Source organism: Staurois parvus, unplaced genomic scaffold (assembly GCF_062004578.1).
Source record: "Staurois parvus isolate SC_StPar_1 unplaced genomic scaffold, SC_StPar_1.0 ptg000235l, whole genome shotgun sequence".
NCBI lineage: Eukaryota > Metazoa > Chordata > Amphibia > Anura > Ranidae > Staurois > Staurois parvus.
The window spans coordinates 1294655-1306012 of NW_028318031.1; positions in this window are offsets into that span (position 1 = coordinate 1294655).

Sequence of the window (11358 nt, forward strand, 5' to 3'; positions counted from 1 at the left end):
GGGAAATCATATGTCCCTTGGGATAACATGCAGTGGGAGGAAGGTGCTACTTCACACTACATGGCAAGAAAGGAGTGTGGAATGTGCACACTTGCCACATCCTACCTAGTGGCATAGAAATCAGTTTCAAGTCTTGACTGCAGAAAAATAAAGAAAAAATGGCTAGTCAAACAATTAAACAGACAAAATATATTCTTCCTGCTAGAAAACTGTTTGTTTTTTTTCCCCCAGTGTCCAAGTCCTCCTATAGACAGCAGTATAACCCAAATGTCTCAGAATCCTGTGTCCTAAAATGAAGAAAAATGAAAAGGATTTTTGCATTTAGATGAAAATCAAGACGTCTTACAAATTGTCCCTGCACGTTTCTCAACTTACAATGTATATTTGTATTTAAGACAGATTAAAAGTATACAGTGGGGCAAAAAAGTATTTAGTCAGCCATCAATTGTGCAAGTTCTCCCACCTAAAAAGATGAGAGAAGCCTGTAATTGGCATCATAGGTAGACCTCAACTGTGAGAGACAAAATGAGAAAACAAATCCAGACAATCACATTGGCTGATTTGGAAAGAATTTATTTGCAAATTATGGTGGAAAATAAGTATTTGGTCAATATCAAAAGTTCATCTCAATACTTTGTTATATATCCTTTGTTGGCAATGACAGAGGTCAAATGTTTCCTGTAAGTCTTCACAAGGTTGGCACACACTGTTGCTGGTATGTTGGCCCATTCCTCCATGCAGATCTCCTCTAGAGCAGTGATGTTTTGGGGCTGTCGCTGGGCAACACGGACTTTCAACTCCCTCCAAAGGTTTTCTATGGGGTTGAGATCTGGAGACTGGCTAGGCCACTCCAGGACCTTGAAATGCTTCTTACGAAGCCACTCCTTTGTTGCCCGTGTGGTACGTTTGGGATCATTGTCATGTTGGAAGACCCAGCAACGTTTCATCTTCAATGCCCTTGCTGATGGAAGGAGGTTTGCACTCAAAACCTCACGATACATGGCCCCACTTATTCTGTCCTGTACATGGATCAGTCGTCCTGGTCCCTTTGCGGAGAAACAGCCCCAAAGCATGATGTTGCCACCCCCATGCTTCACAGTAGGCATGGTGTTCTTTGGATGCAACTCAGCATTCTCTCTCCACCAAACACGACGAGTTGTGTTTCTACCAAACAGTTCTATTTTGGTTTCATCTTACTGTATGACATTCTCCCAATCCTCTTCTGGATCATCCAAATGCTCTCTAGCAAACTTCAGACGGGCCCGTACATGTACTGGCTTAAGCAGGGGGACACGTCTGGCACTGCAGGATCTGAGTCCCTGGCGGCGTAGTGTGTTACTGATAGTAGCCTTTGTTACGTTGGTCCCAGCTCTCTGCAGGTCATTCACTAGGTCCCCCCTGAGATTTTTGCTCACCGTTCTTGTGATCACTTTGACCCCACGGGGTGAGATCTTGCGTGGAGCCCCAGATCAAGGGAGATTATCAGTGGTCTTGTATGTCTTCCATTTTCTAATTATTGCTCCCACAGTTGATTTGTTCACACCAAGCTGTTTGCCTATTACAGATTCAGTCTTCCCAGCCTGGTGCAGGTCTACAATTGTGTTTCTGGTGTCCTTCGACAGCTCTTTGGTCTTCACCATAGTGGAGTTTGGAGTGTGACTGTTTGAGGTTGTGGACAGGTGTCTTTTATACTGATAACAAGTTCAAACAGGTGCCATTGATACAGGTAATGAGTGCAGGACAGAGGAGCCTCTTAAAGAAGGTACAGGTCTGTGAGAGCCAGAAATCTTGCTTGTTTGTCGGTGACCAAATACTTATTTTCCACCATAATTTGCAAATAAATTCTTTCCAAATCAGCCAATGTGATTGTCTGGATTTTTTTTCTCATTTTGTCTCTCATAGTTGAGGTCTACCTATGATGCCAATTACAGGCCTCTCTCATCTTTTTAAGTGGGAGAACTTGCACAATTGGTGACTGACTAAATACTTTTTTGCCCCACTGTATGTGGTGAACCCTCACCTTGCAAAACAACCCATTCAGTTTGCTATTGTGCTTTATAATTTTTTTTTTGCACTGCTTTTATTTGTCATTTTTTATATATATATATATATATATATATATATAATCTTTTTCTTTTACACACACACACACATTATAACTACCCTTGCCTTTCCTTTTTTATAAGTGAGCACATACCCTCTAATATCAGCTGCATAGAGAGGGGGGCAGAAACAGCAGTACACTAATCTCCCAAGTGAATGGCTGTGTGTGTGTGTGTGGGCAGGCATGTCAGCACAAGTCTGATCATAGGAGGAGAGCGGGCTGAGAACTGACCATGCTGACCAGCTAGAGAACTGACCATGCTGTGCTCTCATGCCTAGTGCTGTCAACTTTTAATAGGAAAGCAGAGGTACTGTCAGGAACACCAAGGATTTCAAACAAAGGAAGCAACACAAAGAGAAGAGAATACTTTGTAACACAAGTACAACACGTATCAGGGATATGAAATGTTGGGATTACATATTTAATAAATCAGACTAGTCACATAGTGTATAACTATTGCAAAACTGTGCATACCTCAAAAAACATTAGTGCTTTAACAATTAGTTGAATATAAGTTGCACATACACAAAAGGATTGATTTACTAAAATTGGAAAGTGCAAAACCTGGTGCAGCTCTGCATAGAAACCAATCAGCTTCCAGGTTTTAGTGTGAAAGCTTAATTGAACAAGATTAGGTTAGATTTGTTACCATGCGCAGCTGCACCAGATTTTGCACCCTTCAGTTTTAGTAAATCAACCCCAATGGATAGCAATGGAGTTGATTTGCTAAAAGCAAAAAGACTGCACACTCTTCAAGTGCAGCTGCTCCGGAGCTTAATAAATGTGGTAAAGCTTCAATTTACAAGAAATACCCAAACCAATACAAGGAAAATAAAAAAGAGCATTTTTGCTTGCACATAATTGGATGATGGAAGTCAGCAAAGATTCACCTCCTTTATTAAGCTCTGGAGCAACTGCACTTGCAAAGTGCACAGTCTATTTGCCATTACAAAATCAACCCCATTGTGTACATGTCCTTGGTAATAAAAGGCATATACACTCTATAAATAATAGGGGTTGTAAAGAATGTTATAAAACTTGAATCCTGTATCTATTCATTGTAGGAAAAAAAACATATGCGGAGTTGACCAACTCTTTTGTGCACGTATATTAGGACAAATCTCCTTATAGATTTATTTATTTCAGGTACTTATATAGCGCCATCAATTTATGCGGTATATATATATTGTACATTCACATCAGTCCCTAACCCTCAAAGGGTGTACAATCTAAGGTCCCTAACTTACATTCATACATACACATATTAGGGCCAATTTAGACAGGATTCAATTAACCTACCAGCATGTCTTTGGAGTGTGGGAGGAAACCGGAGTACCCGGAGGAAATCCACGCAGGCACAGGGAGAACATGCAAACACGTAGTGCATAGATATGTACACAGCACATTTTTTACATGCATACCAAGTATACAATAACCAGCTTCACTGGGACCTATCTTCATGATTTAATCCTGAATGCTGACAGCACCAGAAGTAAGTCACGGATGTGTCTATATTTAAAGCTCCACCCAAAAGGGGAAGTTCCGCTTTAAGGACTGCTCCCCTGCTCCCCATTAAGGATTGGCACCTTTGGGTGCGGGAGCGGGTACCCAAATTTGACAGGTTCCCACTTCCGGTCCGATCACCTAGACGATTGGAAGCAGAAGGTGTCCTCCCTCCCTCCCTGTAGTCTTTTGGGACACGTGACAGGTCCCAGAAGACTACAGGACCATTCATGAAGCGCAGCGTTAATCTCGCGCATGCACAGTGGGTACCCAGCAGTGAAGCCGCAAGCTGTCACAGCCGGGTGCCCACACTGAAGATGCCGGCCTGCTGGAATACAGGACGGCCGGTGAAACGGGCTGTAGGGGACACACTGTGGGATCGAGGGACGGGTAAGTGGCTGTTTTTTAAAAGTCAGCAGCTACAGTTTTTGTAGCTGCTGACTTTTATTTTTTGACAGGGTTAGTGGAACTCTGCTTTAAGCTGACAGTCAGTATCTCATGGGTACACATATTGCTGAGACTAATGGATTCTGTACCACACAATAATTGCATATTAACTGTACAAGAACACAGGTGCTCATTTATATTCAGCCCTGATAATGAAACCACCTAAGGTTATTAAGTACAATTCCGATCTACGCATTGTTGAGGAAAAACAAATCAATACATTTAGGAGATGGAAGGGAAAGTTCGGAAGAGGATTTTTGTAGTGTTGTGCTTCTTTTTTTCCACAAGATGTCAGCACCACCAAACATAGCTACTAGTTCAATAATGTTTCTGTTTCCTATGGATCCACTGCAGAACTTCACAATTTGTAGATCGTGTTGCCACAGTACCTAAGGTATTGGTGCAATATCCATACCAGTAAAATTGGCCATCATATTATTCTATTAGCTTTTTTTAATTTGCTGCTTAGATGTACATTATTGTTATAAAGTTTTTTTTAAAGTGGAACTTCACCCTCTCAGTAAACATTGACTATTTTTAATCTTTATGCTTCTTGCCTTGGTAAATATATAGGAAGGTATCATATTTACTTCTGTTAAACTTTTTTTTTTTACATTTCCTCCTACTTGGTTTCCAGGCCTAGGCAAATGATGTCATACATCTCAGGAGTCTTTAGAAAGGGTTTTCTCAGCTAAGCGCACCTCCCTGCCTGAGCTAAGAGCAGATGGATTCCAGGAAGTAGAGGCTACATGAGTGTTCTGCCCTTACTCAAGATGGCCATGACCAAAAATGCTAAGGGTTTTTTTTTAAAGTGATTTCTAAGCAAAATAAAGCATGGTGACATGAATGGATGGCTGAGTTTGCTTTGAGTCTTAACCCCTTTGCGCCAGTGCCTCCAGGCCCTTTAACCGGGTTCTAGATGCAAAGGTTTGTGATCATGTGACTGTCATGATTGGCTGGCACACCAGTCACATGAATGGAAAGCTCCCAATGAAAAGTAGAGATCGGGAGTTTTCCGTTAGCAGCCAAGAACTGCGCTCTTGGCAGTTTTTTGTTTTTTTTTTGGGGGGGGGGGGGGAGAGTATGCATATATGCGGCCTCTCAGTGTTAAGACCCACAGAGAGGCTGAAAATATGCGCGCAGCCAGTGGGAAGGAGTTAAAAATTAATTTTATTACAGGTTCTTATATAGTGCTGTCAATTTATGCAGCACTTTACATACCGTATTTTTCGCCGTATAAGACGCACTTTTTCTTCCCCAAAACTGGGGGGGAAATGTCAGTGCGTCTTATAAGGCGAATATGGAGCGGCCGGTCCGGTATTTCCACCGCGGCCGTGTCAGAATACCGGGCCGGCCACTCAGCTCTGCAGCGGGACCTTACCTGTTCCTCTATCCAGCGGCGTGCTGTCTTCCCGGCTTCTGTAGTGTGGGCACTGGGCATGACAGCCGGGTGCCCAGTGCGCATGCGCGAGAAGCGGTGCGCTTTGTGAATGGTAAGGCGGTACCTGGGACACATGACAGATCCCAGAAGCCACCGGACCAATCACAAAGCGCAAGTGCTTCTTGCTCATGCGCACTGGGCACCCGGCTGTCATGCCGAGCGCCATTACAGAAGCCGGGAAGACAGCACGCGGCTGGATCGAGGAACAGGTAAGATAAGAAAAAAACTCTGCGGAAGTAAGAGCGGGTACCTGTCAAATTCAGGTACCCGCTCCCCACCTCCCCAAAGGTCAGCAGTCATCTGTGCTGTCCGCAGTCTCTGGTCATCCCTGTGCTGTCCGCAGTCTCTGGTCATCCCTGTGCTGTCCGCAGTCTCTGGTCATCCCCTGTACTGTCCGCAGTCTCTGGTCATCCCTGTGCTGTCCACAGTCTCTGGTCATCTCCTGTACTGTCCGCAGTCTCTGGTCATCTCCTGTACTGTCCGCAGTCTCTGGTCATCCCTGTGCTGTCCGCAGTCTCTGGTCATCCCTGTGCTGTCCGCAGTCTCTGGTCATCTCCTGTACTGTGTCTGCAGTCCATTAGTTCAGAATTTATTTTTTTCCTGTTTTCTGCCTCTAAAACCTAGGTGCGTCTTATGGTCAGGTGCGTCTTATACGGCGAAAAATACGGTATATATTGTACATTCACATCTGTCCCTAATCATCCAGGGGTGTACAATCTAAGGTCCCTAACGTATATTCATGCATACACATACTAGGGCCAATTTAGACAGGATCCAATTAACCTACCAGAATATCTATGGGGTGTGGGAGGAAACTGGAGTTCCCAGAGGAAACCCACGCAGGTATAGGGAACATGCAAACTCCAGGCAGGTGGTGCCCTGGCTGGGATTTGAACCAACAACCCTAGTACTGCCAGGCAGACATGCTAACCATTTAGCCACTGAGCAGCCCTTATTAAATAGCATTTTTGGTTTGTTGTGCTCAGATGCAGTGAAGTTTTGCTTTAACATGTTATGTTAATATAGAGTCTGGTAAAATATTGAAACTCTCGTGGTGCACACAGTTACCATCTGCTTGGAGGAATTTGGCAAAATCACTCTTGAATAGTGACCGAAGTGCTACATACCCGGAAAGACTCAGTTATTACCATGAAAGTTGATTAAACATAATATTTAAAGATTTTGGAGTTAAATATTTATATATATTAAAAAGAAAGGCACAAAAAACATGCCTATCCACAATACCTGGTGTTACACTACACAGTGTGAACGGGTCTAACAACTTTTCTTCCTAAAGCAGCTACAACCGAAGTAGAAAAGTGAGTACTCTGACAGTTGGTTGGCAATATTCTGAGGTTTTGGACTTTTGGAACAACTGCATGTAGACAACCTTGTTTTAAACACCCCATGTTGATTTTCCTGACATGCAGTTACATTCCTGAAGTGCATCCTTATTAGCCATAAATATAATCAGACAAGCTTGAGTTTAAGATCAGCAGTGGCTTTCCTAAATTTTCTATTTCCAAGTTTGGCCCAGATGTTATCCAGGAAGTGGAAACAAGATACAGATGTAGTTTTCTTTTCAGCTTTTGGCGTACCTTTGAACTGACTGAAACATTTTCAACATTGTCTTTCCTTTTCATCCTCATGTGTCTTCGATTTCTTGCTGGACGAGGTTCCAAACCAAGTGTCACATGTAAAAGGCAGACCCCAGACCCTTCTACAAACATTGTATAGGTGTGTTACAGTATTCAAACAAGATATGTTTGTTCAGTTCTAAACGTAAAAGTGTGTAGTCAATTTAAAACATTGGAAGGTCTTACAGAATGTGAAAATTCTAAGGAACGTTTTTTAGGCTTTACAAGTAGATTAAAGGAATTCCTTTCCCTCAGTTCAATGCCACAACAAAGGCTTCTAAGGTTTACACAGCATATAGAAAATGATGGTGTTAGGCCTCTCCAGTCCACCTCACACTGTAGTAAGCCTTTTCAGGCAAAAAGGGAGTGCCATGTGTGTCATTCATTCAGTGAGATTGTAAGGAAATAGGTCTTATTAACTGGCATCCATTTTGTATAATGCCTCCATTTCTAGATGTGTGAACAGTTAGTTTTAGATTTTGTAACTTCTCTCTCGTTTCATTTCTCTAAAAGGAACTACCTTTTATGGTATCCCTCAACTATTTGCAGCTCCTGTTATTCACTTAACTATATTGATAAGAATGGAATGTTTCATTGGTCATCCTGAGATTAAGCAATGCCTACTGAGTTCTGTATAACAGTTGTCATGCATTAAACTTTCAGAGATTTCGCTTGCACACTTCGGTGTCGGAGCTTTATTTCTCCCAGGCCTGGTGGTGAAAATAACAAAGGACAAGGGGGCTACAGAGGTTGAATCCTTGCAGAGATGATTAGACACTCATGTAAAACAGTAAATGCTTCACATAAAAATGGTGGACTTTTTTCAATATGCTTGAACACACTTTTAATTTGTTTGTGGGTTTCTGTGCATGTTCTGCCGCTTTTAAATCCCCCACCTGTCAATGGGGTTAAAATCAGGGCCAAGCCACAACCCTTCATTTCTTCTCGAGCCATTTCTTGGTGGATTTGCTAGTATGCTTCAAATCATCATTTCCAAAGATCCTTTGGTAGTTCAACTTTGAGACAGCCTCACATTTTTATCAGCTGCCCAGGCCATAAAGCAGCAAAGCATCCCCAAACCATAATACTTCCACCAGCTTTACAGCTGGTATGGTTGTAGGAGAACCAAGACAATTGTCTTGTGCAGTGAAAACAAAATCCAAGTTCCTTAAATTATAAAATTGAGTATTTAAACATAAAGGCACATACAAAGAACAAAGATTAGTTTAAAGTGATATTAAAGCTTATTGCTCTTTTATAATAACAAATGTCATACTTGCCTGCTCTGTGCAGTGGTTTTGCAAAGCAGCCCCGATCCTCTTCTTCTCGGGTCCCCCCACGAGTGCTCCTGGCTCCTCCCCCTTGACTAGTGCCCCCACTAGCAAGCTGTTATTCTCACTCCAAAGCCCTACTCTATGGATCCATAAAACACATAGAGCCGAGACTCGGCCCCGTTCCCCACTCTCTCCTCACTGGCTGTGATTGACAGCAGTGGAATCCAATGGCTCCTGATATTGTGTCTCAGCCAATGAGCAGAGAGAGACCAGGGACAGCCAAGACTCCCAGGCTGGATTGAGATATGGCTCAGGTGAATATTAGGGGGGTTGGGGGGGGAGCAGCACACAAGGTGGGTGTTTTTTTACCTTCATACACGTAATGCATGAAGGTAAAAAAACATTCAGCTTTTACAACCCCTTTAAGAGCATCAGTGAGAAGAGCCAATGACATCCATATGGTCAAAGCGACAAAATTCCAATATAAACATTCTCAACTTAACCCCTTGATGCCGATCGCACGCAAAACATGTGGCCTCTAGGTGTATATTTGCGTGCAACTAAAAAATACATATGTGCTGAGAGCGCACGCCCTGCGTGCTTCCAGCACATATGTCCGCTATTCCCGGAAAGGTCCCGACCTCCCCTTTCGATCGCGAATCACGGCAGTCACATGATCCTAAAACCAACCCCCTGACTTCAGAAACTCTTAAAGGGCCGGGAGGCGCCGAGAGGTTAAACCACATTTTTGGATCATCATTAAACTGCGAAGGAGTAAATTAAAAAATGCAATTGTGACTCAGCCCCCTTAATTCCTTACTCTACGGTAATGACAAAGCAGGAGAAAGCAGAAAAGTGTAGAGGGAAACAAAGAGGAGAAGGTAACAGTAGGGAGGGTACCCACGTGGAAGCTGGACCATTATCCCCTTAATTAACTGTGGAAACAAAGTATAAAAAGTCAGAGGAAGTACTGAAAGCGGTAGCAAACTCAAAATAAAAAATGTAATATAATGCAGCTTACAAATTATTAGATATCACAGCTGCATTACATTTCTTTTCTTAAGCTTTTTCCCTCAGTTTTCACCTGATGATCTGGCCAGTAACATACCTCCTGTATTAGATAGCCATAGATACACAATTCAAATTTTGTTCAAAAATGTTTGTTTTCTAAGAGTTAGTGGAATCAAACCCAAGATAGTTTTCAACTGTAGTGATGAGAAAATTCAAAGAAGCAGGATAAAAACTTTTGCTTGAACAAACTTCTAACCGTGCATGTGGTTTTCATTCAGGAAATTTTATTCATACAAAAATCTAAATTAAAAGTTGTTGGAAGACATTCATCAAGTCTCTGTTGGCATTGCATATTTTGCAGAAAATCTACTAGTGTATGGCCAACTTTAGTTTTTCTTCCTCTGTGATCAATTTTGTTTGAGAAACCAAATGTAAAAATTACCACAACTGCTTCTCTGTCAGGTTGAAAATGGTCCACTCTAAGGGCCAGCTCAACCTACATGCATTTCAGTGTGCTTTTCTGCATCCAAAACGCACAGAAAGATTATATGGTTGTCAATGTCATAGTTCACATCAGTGTTTGGACTACCTGTCAGTTTCCATCCGACTGTCATCCAATCCACCAGACGGATGGGGAACGGATTCCCATCCATCTGTTTTTAGCAGACAGGATTGGATCGGCTGCAGGTGGGTGTAAACGGACACATGTCCATTGACACCTGCTGCTCCAGAGAGCAAAGGAGCATCTGATCAGGTCCACATGATAAATGGACAGGCGGAGTCAGTCCACTCATGTGAAAGGGGACTTCTTACTAGACTCGCAGGCTGCAATTATGACGTCATCAGCAGCTGGCTTATTCTTACAGGGCCAGAACTTTGAGAAAAGAAAAAAAAAAATGGGTTTTTGCCATTCATTCTTTGTTTTCGCTAGAGAGCTTGGCCTGCACAAGCTGTACGGGATGACGACACATCCAAAAAGCCTCTCTATGCGCTTCGTCAGATCAACATCTTCAGGGAATGATAAACCGCATAGGGAGAAGCTCTTTGGATGTGATGTCATCCCATACAGCTTATGCCCACTAGCAGTCTGTGTACTGCGGCTGGAGTTGGCACAGCTTAAAACTGAATGCGGTTTGCTCCTTAGTGGCAGGAATGACACTTGTTTGATGCAAGTGCAATTTATGTTGAGTTTTTAAAAATTAAGGTTTTATGTAATGGAGCCATTTTTAGTTCTTTACTTTCCACCTGTTATTACCTGAGAGTTAATGAGAATCTGAGATGAGATCGAAGATCCAGTGTATGGTGGAAGAAAGCTAATCCTGTGAAGTAGTATGGTTCTATACAAGAGTTGCCTTATCATTACCTTTGGCGAGCTATCAGTTTGGAAGGTAGTGGACACCCAGGGGTATGCGCACACTTTGGATCAAGATTGGATTTTACATATCAAGTTTTGTGTAAACACTGAACACTTTCCCGTATGGACGTTTTATGCACTAGACACTTTAATGGGTACCGTATTTTTCGCCGTATAAGACGCACCTGACCATAAGACGCACCTAGGTTTTAGAGGCAGAAAATAGGAAAAAAAAATTCTGAACTAATGGACTGCAGACACAGTACAGGAGATGACCAGAGACTGCGGACAGTACAGGAGATGACCAGAGACTGCGGACAGTACAGGAGATGACCAGAGACTGCGGACAGTACAGGAGATGACCAGAGACTGCGGACAGTACAGGAGATGACCAGAGACTGCGGACAGTACAGGAGATGACCAGAGACTGCGGACAGTACAGGAGATGACCAGAGACTGCGGACAGCACAGGGATGACCAGAGACTGCGGACAGCACAGGGATGACCAGAGACTGCGGACAGCACAGGGATGACCAGAGACTGCGGACAGCACAGATGACTGCTGACCTTTGGGGAGGTGGGGAGCG